Below are 12,996 nucleotides of genomic sequence, written 5' to 3'. Positions count from 1 at the left end.
ACCAGGAACAGGCGTGGGGAAGGCGGAGTTGGGGGCCCGGCCCTGCTGCGGGGGAGTGCAGTGCGCCTTCCGTATCTCAAACTGGCCACCCCAGAGACCAGTGTGCTCTGCTTTCCTGAACCTTACCTAGTGCCAAGATAGTTCAGAAGTTACCTGTCACAGAAGGAGACATTTCTAAAGTCATACCCACTGGGAACCCCAGCTCTTTGCCCCTTAGTGCTGAGACAGTCTGCTCTCATACTGAGTTCCATTGTACCAAAGGGTCGATTTGGCTCTGAGTTGCCCTCAAGCCCCAGGTACAAGTTGTCACTTGAGGGCCACCCGCCACCAACCTGGGTGGGAGGTAGGGAGGAGATGGAAAGGTAGAGGGCCTGGAACTGGCCCTGCAGCAGCAGAGGACCCAGCAGGCCAGACTGAGAGAGGACCGGGGGCCACTGGGAGACACCCGGGTGAAATGGAGGGCGGTGTAGGGAATGCATCTCAAGGTCTGGCCAGAAGATATCAGTCTGTGAGGTGAGTCCCAGGCGGAGGGTCACGGGGCAGAACATTCCCAATCATGTGCGCTCTTTGGAGATGCTTTTGGGCTTCCTGACTGAGGGCCAGGGGAGCCAAAAGAGTGGGAGACCCAAAAGACAGCCTCTGGACCTCACTATGCTTAGAGTTAGTCCTCCTCTACCTGTTTCATATTTTGGAGATCTGCTTAATAATTGAGTTGAAATAGAAAAGGATCCCGATGACAGAGATCATTTGAAAATCTTTGTCCATCGACTGGCCTTTCCGCAACATTCTATTTTGGTCCCTACTTGAAGGAATGTCCTCAAAATAGGAAAGGTACTTTGTTGAGCACCCCAACTCTGTGAGATGCACGAGGGTGGAAGCACTGAGCCCCGGAATCTGCTCGGCGTGTACGACCAGCCGAGGGTCTGCTGGGGTCGTTTGGGGGGGGGGGGCAGGGATGGGAAACAAGAGCCAGAGAGCTGCCAGCAGGAAGAACAATGGACCAGTGTGAGTGCTGCCTGGAGGGGCTCGGCGGAGGGGACAGTGTGCCGGGGCTGCGGAGGAGGTGTGTTTGTCCAGGCAGGAAGCCACAGGGGGCCCTGAGCCAGCCTCCCTGGCACATCTCCTGACCGCACCTGCAGCAGAGCCCCGGGCGCCTTGAGGAAGCCTGCCCCAGCCCACCTGGCCGGGCAGATTCCCTACTTCCTGGTCCTGCTTGAGGACTGCCGCTGTGCCCAGCCCTGCCACTGCTCCGGGAAGGATGCCCCATTGTGTTCAGGTCGCTCAGCCTTCTCCTGCAGCCACCTCCTGGCCTCGCCGTCTGGGAGGCGTTCCCTGAGCAGGGAAACTGAGCTCTAAAGGCAACAGCTTCTAAGAGAGAAGGGTGTTACGGGGATAGGACACCTCCTAGGCTTTCATCAACATCTGTGGAACGAATGATTTTATGAGTGTGCTGGGTCTCTCCCTCTGCGTTAAGACTATTGGGCCAACACAGGCATAACTCTTCTTGGTGAGTGGGAGTAATTGTATCACAAGGAGACACCGTTCCTGGTGTCATTCACGTGGGGTGGAGGCCTGCTTCTCGGACCAGGCCTGGGCTGGGCACGAGCATCTGAGGAGGCAGTCAGGGTGGGCCCACGTGGGCGGTAAACAGAAGTGAGGCAGCTGTAGAGATGAGCCACACAATGGCATCCATTTGAACATCACGTATGGAAAAGGCAGGACCCGCGGGCCATTGGAATGAGCTGGATGTGGCGAATTCGGGAAGGTGGACTTGGTTGGCTTGCCTCCTTTGCCAAGCCTGGTGTTCTCTGGGCTCCTTCCTGCTGTAGTCTCTCTCTTGGGCGGCGCTTAGTAATAGAATGGCCAACCTTCACTGGGCATCGACTATGGCCAGCACCGTGGTGCTCCTTTTCACGCGGTCTTTGATTTGATCCTCACAGTAGCCTGGTAAGGAATTATTATCTGTGTTTTACAGACAAGGAAATGGAGGCATAGAGTGTTAAGTGACCTGCTTAAGATTACAGTTTTAAGTGGCAGAACCAGAATTTGAACCGGGACCTATCGAATTCCAGGGATCAAATTCTTAACTGCTTTTTGTTGTGGAGTCCTCTGGACGGTATCAGCCTGTCTTGACTGAGCTGAGTCAAGGGGGAGGGGGTGTTTGATTTAAGCTTGGGGGGAGGTTTTGTGGAATGCCAGAGCTCCTGGGAGGACAGAGTTGCAGTGTGAGGCAGGTCTTGGGGTGTGGGCCATGTCACTTGGTCCCTCACTCTCCCTCCCTCCAAGAGCATTTCCTTCCCATGCTGCACCTTGGACACTGTTCTTACGTTTGTAATTTGGGAGCCAACCCCCACAGATTCTTTCTGCAACCTCTGCCCAGTGGTCCCCTGAAAATGGGCGTGGCTCATGAGGAAATTCTCTTGGGGCTCAGGTGGTGCATCTGAAATTTAGAACTAAAGTAGATCTCCAAATACACTGTCCTCTGGATGGCCAGCATCCCGGGGACCCACACTCCGCTAACGTCTGGTTTCAGCATGTACTTCTCACGGGGACTGAGAGCCAATGCTGCCTGGGGGCATTTGGAGGGCTGGACAGGGGCAGGTGTTCAAATGTTTGATGGCAGCTATTTGCTCTGGCTGATCTAATCAGGCCACACTGGCATCCCATTCTCTGACAGGTGAGAGCAGAGGGTTATCTAGATTACATTACGTGACTCACCATCATTTATAAACTGATTCAGTAGCCTGGCTCCTCAACCCAGAGGAATAACAGGGAGCCCCCTGACCATGGTGGACTTGGAGGAGGCTTCGGGGGGATCTATGTAGGATCAGCCCACAGTGATCTCTCTGTGCTTCTAGCAATCTTTGCACTCATTGGTATGGATGTTTATGACTCCAGGTGGCTGTATCGTGCCACCTGCCGTCACTCTGTTCCATGTCCTCATGCCCCTCTGTGGTGCAGGCAGTACCGGTGGACTGGGCACGGCCCAGCCACAGTATTGGAATAGTCGCAGCCAACCCTTTTAGATGCTTACTATTTGCCAGGCACTTGCACTGTTTTGCACATATTAACTAATCTAATCCTTACAAAAATTTTAAAATCCGTGTGCCCAGAGAAGATAACTTGCCCAAGGTTGGCGGATGTGTTGGCTCAAAACTCAAGACTCAACACCGTCAGCAGCACCAGTTTGAGTCTATTGTAAGCCATTGTACCCTGCAGGGAGCAGCCTGAATAAAGTTCCTGGTGCTTGGTGACTGCAGTTGGCCTTGATGGGCTGGGGAGGTTGCTCTTCAATGTCAGGGGCCGCTGCTGCTGCTGTCTACGTGGTTGTCACACGCTCTGACAAAGGATAAATGGCCAGTGATCAGCTCATCCATGAAACTTTGCTGAGTGCATACTCTACAACTGGCATTGTGTCAAATTTTCTGTATACAAAAGAAACCCAAGATGATGCTTCCTTAAGGAACCTACTCTTCTTGTACCAGAAGAGGTGGTTTGGCATAGTTTTTGCCTTCCAGAGCTTGGGGCCATCAACACGTTGGGCCATCCACACTCAAGCTGAGGTGGCTCTGGGACTGCTTAGCAATCTGTCTGTAACTTGCTCTAGAGTCTGTGCACCTGCCTATGAAGGCCACCTCCCTGGTGCAAAATGGTCACCTTGTTGCAGAGATATAAGTGGTCTGAGTGGCACCTTCGGCTGAGCAAGTGGGACTGGCAGCCTTTGAAGAAAGAGGGAAGGCAAGGATACTTGGGTCTGATTAGACTTCTGGCTTCTAGGCTCAGCATCCATCCCCCGGTAAAACTCCTCTGGGCATCTGTGGCAGAGTGGAAAGCCCACCGGAGCCCTTGCCCCACCTCCCGCTAACTGGCTGAGCCCGGGCCTTCTTGAACTCAGTCTCTCCTTTGCCATTGAGAGGGCAGTGGTTGGTGCTCAGTTGACATTTGTTGAATTTGCTGAGTGTAGAATATCTGGATTTAATGTCATTGATGGTTTTTATCTGTACCCTTTAGCTGTTTTTTTTTTTTTTAATGCTTTTCTGATGTGCATATTTCTGTGGAAATATGTTTATTTGGGGAGATGCTTTCTGACCCACTGTTTTCCTTGTTCTGGTGTGAGGATATTTGTGCTGCTTGTCTCTTCTCCACCCCACCCCCAACCCCCACCAGAATGCAAGTTCTGTGAAGTCAGGGACTTTCTTTGTTCACTACTATATCCTCAGTGCTAAATACAGCCTGGATAACAGTAGAATGACAGTCAACAAGTATTTGCTGAATGATTAGATAGATGAATGATTGGTTGTTTGAAACTTAACTCTCTTGTGGGGAGGTGGTGTTACAGGGTTGATAAGAGCTGTTCTCATCACAAGAAAAAATGTATAACTCTATGTGGAGGTGGGTGTTCATGAGGCAATGTACTGATCATTTTTGCAGTAGATACTTACATCAAATCATTGTGTTGTACACCGGAAATTAGTATGTCAATTATATCTCAAGTAAAAAAAAAAAAAAAAGAGCTGTGGAATCCAAGTGCCCAGGTGGGATCTCAGGCTCTTCTTAGGAGTTGTGTGTTTTAGCTAAGTTTCCTAACCTCAATCTCTCTGTCTTTTCATCTGTAAAATGAGGCTGATACTTCAAAGCATTGTTATAGGATTAAATGAAATAATACGTGCAGAGTATTTAGAACAGTTCTTGGCATATAGTAAATGTCCAGAAATCTTGGCTATCATTGATTTTACAACTGGGAGGTACATTTGATCTCTACCCCTCTCCCCTCACTTTGATGTTATTTATTGTTTTATGGTGTGACTGTGTCTATTTGTGGAATATATTAACTAAGGGAGATTTTTAAAAAATATACTCATGCCAATCAATTTATATTTATTGTGTGCCTGTTACATTTCTAACCCTGTTTGTATTTTTGTTTTCTGTATTTGCTCTGACAGGTAATGGCAGAGATATTGGGCTTGCGTCAAAAGCGTTCATATTAGTTAAAATATTTCATATTAAAAATAATAACAATAATGGCCACCACTTAAAGACTTTTACTATGTGCTGGGCATTGTGCACTTTGGTGGCTAAATGATGGCCTGGACCGGCGACAATGACGTGTAGGTGTTGACTGTCAGTGTCTGATTTTGTCTCTGGGTTCACTGAGCACATGCTTAGCTTACTTGGTTCACTAGTCTCTCCCTGGTGGTACTGTGGCCACATGTACCTCGCACAGTTACTGCTTGATTGAATAACAGCTCTGTCTTTGAAGGCAGATTTTTTTTTCCCTCTTGGACCTTTAAGATGTCTAAAATTTTGAGTTGTCTTTCTCTCTTTCTTACCCTTTTCCTCTTTCTCTTCTTTCTCCACTTACATTTCTATCTCCTTTTCAACTTCTCCATCTCTTCATTCATTCATTCATTCATTCATTCAGGTTTCTCTCCCACCAGACTACGGCTGCCTGCCTGACAGCTCCCCCATGACCGACAGTTGCCCAGGAGCATGGCACACATGCAAATAGACTTGTCGTGGCATGCTGCAGCCTTTTCCTTTTTGTAGTAACAAAACCTTTGATTCACAAGGAAACAGACCTTAGCTTTATTGTAGTTCCGATTTCCATAGCGTTTGGGCACAAATCATGAAAGGCACCTGGTAAAAATCCTGAGTCACCAGAGGGCTTGGTGTTGCAGGAAGAGGAACTGGAGGAGATTTTTTGGTTGTACTTTATAAGGAAAGATGATTGACAAGCATCATTGGACAAACTCCCTCCCCTTTACTCCTTTGAGCCATTAGCTCAGACATCCCTAATGTCTTTTGTCTGGGGGGCTCTGGTCACTTGGGAGCCTTTCAACACTGCAGAGAAAAACAGTGAGACTGGTCGGAGTCTTGGGCATACCGAGTGGGGGTCGGGTCACAGGGCCACCTGATCACTATTCCTTGGTGGGTGCCTAAAGGAAAGGGATTGTCTCCGGTTCCACAGCATTCGTGGTGCCAAGTTCCTCTCTGTGCGTGGGAAACAATGGTTATGGGCTTCCCTAGACAAAGGATCTTCCACGCTACACTTGAGCTGGAGACTTTTGTTTTTCTTCTTAATCAGGGCTTTCTAGGGGCATTCCAATGAATACGAGTTTGAAAGAGGACAGATAGGAAAAGAGATCTTGAGAAAAAAGGAAGGACTAGTTTTTTTAAATTCTAATGATGAATGTGATTCATATTAACAGATTAAGAAAAACAGTGTGACTGTCTCAGTAGATGCAGGAGAAGGATAGGACACAACACAACATCCTACCATCAGGTACGTCCTCACTATAGCAGCACAGAGGGGAACTTCCATAATCTGGTAAACGGCATCTTTAATAAAGCCTACAGCCAAGAGCACCCTTAATGGTAAAAGAGATCTGGAAGTTGACAAGACTGTTTTCTCTCATCACACTCAAGTGGGAGATGCTTGGGTTTGGGCCCAGGAGGGTGAGGGGAGAAGGTGACTCGTGGGATGGGATACTCTTGGAGTACCTTGAGGTGCCGATGATCAAGGAGGTCACCAACCAGAAGAAACAGCCGCCCCGGGCAGGCACATGTGTGAAATCCAGCCAATGAAAATCCTCCCTGGAATGGGGTCAGTCATGTGAGGCTGTGCCTGGACAGGGGAGTGAGGGCAGAGGCTGCTGGTGGCAGATCCTGAACCTCAGGAAGGACTGGTTTTTGATTGCCTAAGTTAGTGTTTCCTAAATCTCAAAGTAATGTCACTTGAATTCCCGATTTTTTTTTTTTTAATAAAAAAAATAGCCGATAGAATCATGGACCACTCCCTGACCTACTGAGTCAAGTTTTCTGAGGGCGGGGTCCAAGGATATTTCTCTATAATAATTATTCTACATAATTTGGATGGAAACCACTCTTTAGGAATTCTTGTTAGGACTTTTCATTAAAAAAAATCTGTTTTTTTCATATCAGTGATAATTGCTTGGGCACAGGGGCTGTGTCTTCCTCATATGGAATTCTTAATGTCTCGCATAATTCCCAGTATAGATTTAGTGCTCAAAAAGCATTTGTAGAAGGATAATTGAAGCCGTTTCTCAAAGGTGGCCATCAAATGTGCAGACTGTGGGGGAAGGTACTGTTGACAAGGAGGTGAAACTCTCAAATTAAACCTATTACTCAGTGTGTGGTGCCAAGTAATGGTAAAGCATGAAAAAAAAAGTCCGTTTGCCTTGAAAGGACCACATGTGGGTAGAATAGCCTAGAGACTTTCTCTTTTGCAAAGGCTGTTTTTTAAAGCTCCAGGGTAACAAGCAAATCAAAGGTAATAACCACTAAGTTTTGTTGACTACCTTCCAGGATTATTTATGGCAGTCTTGAGCCATAGCTAATAATTAAAGCCACCTGGTCCTTGGTTTTCTCATCTGCAAAATGGGGGCATGGACACTTGCCAGCTTCTTGTGTCGAAGAGACGTTGTCAGTATGACCGGGGGCCATCTGTTTAGTATCAGGGGGCATTCAGGAGAGCCATAAAAAGAGCTGGCCACCCTCTAGTTTGTCATGAACACCAGGCTGCTACATACGGTAAAGCCCTAGCTTCTGAATACTGGCACCCATCCAGGCCACTTTGCCTTGGGTCTGTGCAGTCTCTATTTGATCAGAATGAATGTGATTTCCTTTTTAATTGTACCTAGTCATAACATCTAATTATTTAAGGCATAATAAAGCTGGAAATCCCAACTATTAATGCTACTCCCAGATAAGAACCTGCCATGCACCTGTCAGCCATATTTGTCAATTGGGGTTCAGACAGATGTGGTCTGAATCCCACTGCTTCTTTGGCAGAGGTAGCAGAAACTGCTCTTATCTTGGAAAAGTACAAATTGTTGAAGCTTGAAGTGTCCCTGGTGTGCCTGAACATTGAGAACAAAACCATGAAAGGGAATTCAGTTATGTAGTCTCTTGGTCAGAACGAAACAGTGAAAATTAGAGAACGTAGAGGACTTTACACTAGGCTATTGCATTTCATCATTGCAATAACGACAATTATTATCCTTATTATGACTATTACTATTATCTTGATTTGGAAGAGGAGGACACTGGAGCTAGGAGAGTTGAAACAACTTACCCAAGGCCACCCCAGTAGCAGCTCAGCTAGATTCCACCAGTCAGAAAGCCAGGCTTTCTGACTCTACTTACATAATCTCTTCACCATGCTCTGCTGTCTTACCCAGAGGCAAATTCTGTGGAAGAATGAAATGATACTTGTTTGCAGGAGAAATGAGAAATGGGCTTAGCTGACTTGGTGTATAAAGGAATTGCCTGTAGGCAGAAATGAAGTTTGATACTACTATACCCATGGATTACCCATTTCACTTGGGGGCTCATTCTTGTTTTAGCTGGACTTAGGCAATGTACCCTTCCTGTATTTAAAATTTTGATATCATAGCATTTCTCTGAAATATGGTGATTCCTAACCTTGGAATTCTCATGAGCTCTACAGATTGTCTCCCAAGGAAAATGTATATATGCACATAGGACCTCCTCCACTTTAAAATCACTGAGTACCCTCTCCTCTCCAACTCCACCCCTAAGGTCAGGATATCTTTCTCTAGATATGACTTTACAAATTGCTCCAATTTTCTGGGCCACAGAAAATCTTCATAGTCTAGGGGTTGGTCAACCTGTAGGCCATCAATTTTTTCTATGCTCTAGTTTGTCTATATTTGCATTGATGATAAAACTTTCACTGGAAGGTCATATGGATTTTTCTGTCTACCCAACACCGAGTATCTGGCTATATGATGCTGACAATTTCTCTGTTTCGTTCATTGCTGTATCCCTGAAGCCTAGAACAGTTCTCGGTGTAGTTACATGATGTAATCTGTATGTTTTATTTTTTGTGTTGAACATGTGTTTTTTAAAAAAATTGTGTGCAGAAATGTTTGGAAATTAACCACATACATGTAATAGGAAAACTTTTTTGGGGGAGGGTGGGGAGGAGAAGAGGGAGAAAGAGAGAGAATCTTAAGCAGGCTCCATGCTCAGCATGGAGCCTGTCAGGGGCTCCACATGGGGCTCAATCTCGGGACCCTGAGATCATGACCCGAGCCAAAATCAAGAGTCAGACAGTTAACTGACTGAAGCCGCCCAGGCGCCCCAAAGAGCTTGTTCTTAAAGAGAATCTGCCTATAATTGCTCCATTATGTACATCATCCTAGATGATTTAGTATATAAATTTTACCAAGCTAAGAAAATTCTCTTCTAGTCCTAATCCTGTAAGAGTTACTACTATTTTTTAAAAATTACATTTAGATGCTGGGCTTTATCAAGTGTTTAGACATTGAGTGGGGTAATTCCAGAATTTTTCTCCTAGAGTTTATTAATGTGGTGAATTACATTGATAAAATTTCTGAGAATAAATCATCCTTGTTTTCCTGGGATAAATCCTACTTTATCATGGTGTGTTGTTGTATTATTATTACTGTATCACCATCATGTATCAGCAAAGCAAAATTTTATTTGGGATTTTTGAATCTCTGTTCACAAATTAAATGGGTCTGTAGTCTTTTCTTGTGTTGACCTTATCTAGTTTCAAAATCAAGAATTATATCAGCCTTTTATTTTCGAACTACTTGTGACTTTTTGTTTTGATTCTTTCTGAGAGACAACATAGCGTTGTTTTTGTTTTTGTTTTTAGAATTTAAATTCAATCCAGGAATCTGTCTTTTAATTGGTGAGTTTAATGTTTTTTATATTTTTATATTTATTATAATTACTGTGCTATTAGAACTTATCCTATTACCCTATTTCTACTTTCCATTCACTGTATTTTTTTTTAATACCCCCTTCCTGTTTTCCATAGAAAGATCCAGTTTTCTTCAGCTGGTTTAAAAATGCAACATTCTATATCTATTCTTATAGTAAGAACAAAAGTGGCCATCACCCCTTACTTCTGATCCATACTTAGGTTTATATTTTCCCCTGTCGATTTCTTAAATTTGTCAATACCTGTATTTTCCCTTTTGTAAAACAAAAACATTAGCACATTTTAATTTCTCTTTGATCTCCTCCAGGGCCACACATTACATGCCTCTGCAAATTAGAATATAAAGTGAATGGTGTCCCTTGCACTTGAGCAATCATGCTGATATTTTCTAGATATTTTGTTTTGGGTGGTTTGGGATGTATTTTCTTTTTTTTTTCAGCTTAAAGAAAATTCCTATCATAAACCTTACCCATGGATCTGATCACCTTTTGCTCCTGTATTTTTTTAAATTCTCCCAGTTGCCCTTTTTATTTGCGTGCTTCCTCAAAGAGCAATTTTAATGTGAGGCCTTGTCTATCTGAGGATGTTTTTGTTATGCTACCATATTTAAATGATAGTTTGGCTGGATTTAAAATTATGGGTTCAATGCTCTTTTTGTTGGTACTTTAAAAATATTTCTTCGTTGTTCGTTTGCATCTAGTTTTGCTATTGAGAAGAATACTATTAATATGATTCCTGTTCCTCAGCTGTTAATATACTTTTTTTCTCCATAGGGTTTTAGGTTTTCCTCTTTGTATGAGTTGTTTTTAAACTTCATTATAATGTGTCTAGGTGTTAATTTTTCATCACCCCTAGAGTTTGACTGTCACTCTTTCCATCTTAGATCTTTCATAATTTCTTTTTAAATTTTAGGAATTTATCTTCATCATACTCAAGACAAGACAAGAATAACCACAATCACCATTGCTGTTTAGCATGGTACTCACTAAACCTATAAGGAAAGGAATAAGAGATGTAAGGATTGGGGGCACCTGAGTGGCTCAGTTGGTTGAGTGTCTGCCTTTGGCTCAGGTCATGATCCTGGGGTCCTGGGATTGAGCCCGCACTGGGCTCCACACTTGGCAGGGAGTCTGTTCTCCCTCTCCCTCTGCTGTTCCCCCTGCTTGTGCTCTCTCTCTCTCAAATAAATAAATAAATAAATAAATAAATAAATAAATAAATAAATAAAATCTTTAATTAAAAAAAAAGAGATGTAAGGATTGGAAGGGAAAAGAGAAAACTGCTATTGTCAGCTGAAGAGATGATCATCTATCTAGAAAGACCATCATAATCAAGAGACAAACTGTTAGAACCAGTAAAAGAGTTTAGCCAGGTTGTTAGAAGTAAGATAAACTCACAAATATTATGAGAATGTTTCAACAACATCAATAACCAACTCAAAAGTACAATAGAAAGTAAGATGCCATTCACAATGTCAACAGGAACTATAAAGCAAATGAGAATAAACTTATCTAGGAATACACCAGACTTCCATGGAGAAAATTTTAAAATTATAATAATAAAGAATATGGAATATGATTTCAATAGATGGAGAGCTACCCCCTGCTCAGCTGGGCCAAATTAATCTTATAATGATATCAGTCTTCCTTAAGGCAATCTATAAATTCAATGAAAAAACATAAAAATTCCAGTTGTATTTTTTTGGAGGAACTTGATAAACTTGTTCTAAAATTTTAAGATGTGCTATAATAAATAATAGTGAAAACTTTCAAGTGTTGGTACAAGAACAGACAATGAGACCAATGAAATACAATGGAGTTTAAAGACAGGTCCATGTATATAAATTGGATATTTCTATTAAAAAAAAAGGATACCACGAATAAAGTTAACAGATGCCAGATTAGGAGAAGAAATTTATATTGAGTAAAACTGATAATATCTAGAATTTTACATGTAGAATATACAAAGAACTCCTAGTCCACAAGAAAATGACAGCGACCTCACTGGAGAAATTGGCAAAGGAATAAAGAGTCATTTTAGAGGAGGAAATCCAGAAGGTTAACAAGCATATGAAGAGTATGTATTACTATGTATTAGTATTAGTAATGTAGAACAAAACCACAATGAGCTATCACTACATCTATTTGGTCAGCAAAAATTGGGAAGCTGGATGGTGCCAAGTTTGGTGGTGAAATGGAAATCTGTGAAGCTGGTGGGAGTCCTGGAGAGCAATTTGGTTGTATTTTGTCAGCTTAAATATATGCATACATAATAATTCTACCTCTGGGCATATAACCCACAAAAGCATGCATATCTGTAAAAGGATGCATCAAAATATTCATCGATGCTTTGATTGTGGAGGGAGAAGTTAGAGACAATCTGGTTAAGTAAAACACCGTGTTTGCATTCCAGGGGCTCCTTTGAAGACATCAGAAGAGACAGATGGAATGTCTACACGGCAGTGTGGATGGCCCTTAAACATAGTGCTGAATGACAAACTCAGGAACAGTGTGAGCGCTTACAATACAACACCACAGACATGAATGAAAAAGGTCTGTGCATGCAAAACAGTACACATTTTGTAAGAACAGGTACAAGTGTCTACAAATAAAAGGATTGACATCAACCAGATGAAAATACCTGCTTTGACTGGTATGTGGTGGAGGTGAGTGGCGACAAGAGAAAGACTAGGCATGGAAGATGCAGGTAGGGAATGAATGAACGGATGGATGAGTGAATGGGTGAATGAGTGAATAAGAGAGAGACCCGTTGGGGACGCATGATGATAAATTGCCATGGCTGAAAGGGATGATGAAGGCCCAAATGGAAAGGGGAAAATAAGGCCTAGTCTGGATGATGGCACATAGTGAGTACAAGTAGATACATGTTGAATGAAGGAATGAATGAAGTCTGTGGTAAATCCTTTTTGCAAAGCTAAGGATTCTTTTGCAGTATGAATCAGTGCTCTTTACTGAATTATTTTAGGAGTTTTGATTTCGATATATGAAACTTTAAAAAAAAAATGTGAGCACACCCAAATTTGATACCTCTGGAGGCATTAGAAGAATTTTTTCTTTTCTTCGACTTCTTGAAGTACTGCATACACATGGACGCCTCCTCCCCTTTGGAACTATGCCGTGCAGTTTGACTTTGGATTCTCAGCCACAGGAACTGACTTCCCAACAAATATTGGATATTTTGACCAAGTCTTGGTTCCCAAATACCTGCTTGTATGTGGTCGTTGATAACCAGAGTCTTCA

General features: G+C 43.2%; 1 long non-coding RNA gene across 2 annotated transcripts in view; it reads left to right on the top strand.

Annotated features, from left to right (window-relative positions):
* Positions 1 to 12,317, top strand: part of LOC113914984 — a 28,448-nt gene extending 16,131 nt beyond the window's left edge. Inside the window, exons 4-6 of one of the 2 annotated variants that reach the window (XR_003517562.1) lie at positions 6,210 to 6,283; positions 9,668 to 9,703; positions 10,649 to 10,740. This is a non-coding gene — a long non-coding RNA (uncharacterized LOC113914984). Of the gene's footprint in view, positions 1 to 6,209; positions 6,284 to 9,667; positions 9,704 to 10,648; positions 10,741 to 12,148 lie in introns of those variants that run through there. The other variant, XR_003517561.1, reaches the window with a different exon arrangement.
* Positions 12,318 to 12,996: the final 679 nt, after the last annotated feature.

The sequence above is a fragment of the Zalophus californianus genome, chromosome 11 (genome assembly GCF_009762305.2).
Source record: "Zalophus californianus isolate mZalCal1 chromosome 11, mZalCal1.pri.v2, whole genome shotgun sequence".
NCBI lineage: Eukaryota > Metazoa > Chordata > Mammalia > Carnivora > Otariidae > Zalophus > Zalophus californianus.
Note: the sequence above shows the minus strand (reverse complement) of the source record. Positions and strands in the feature narration are given on the sequence as shown.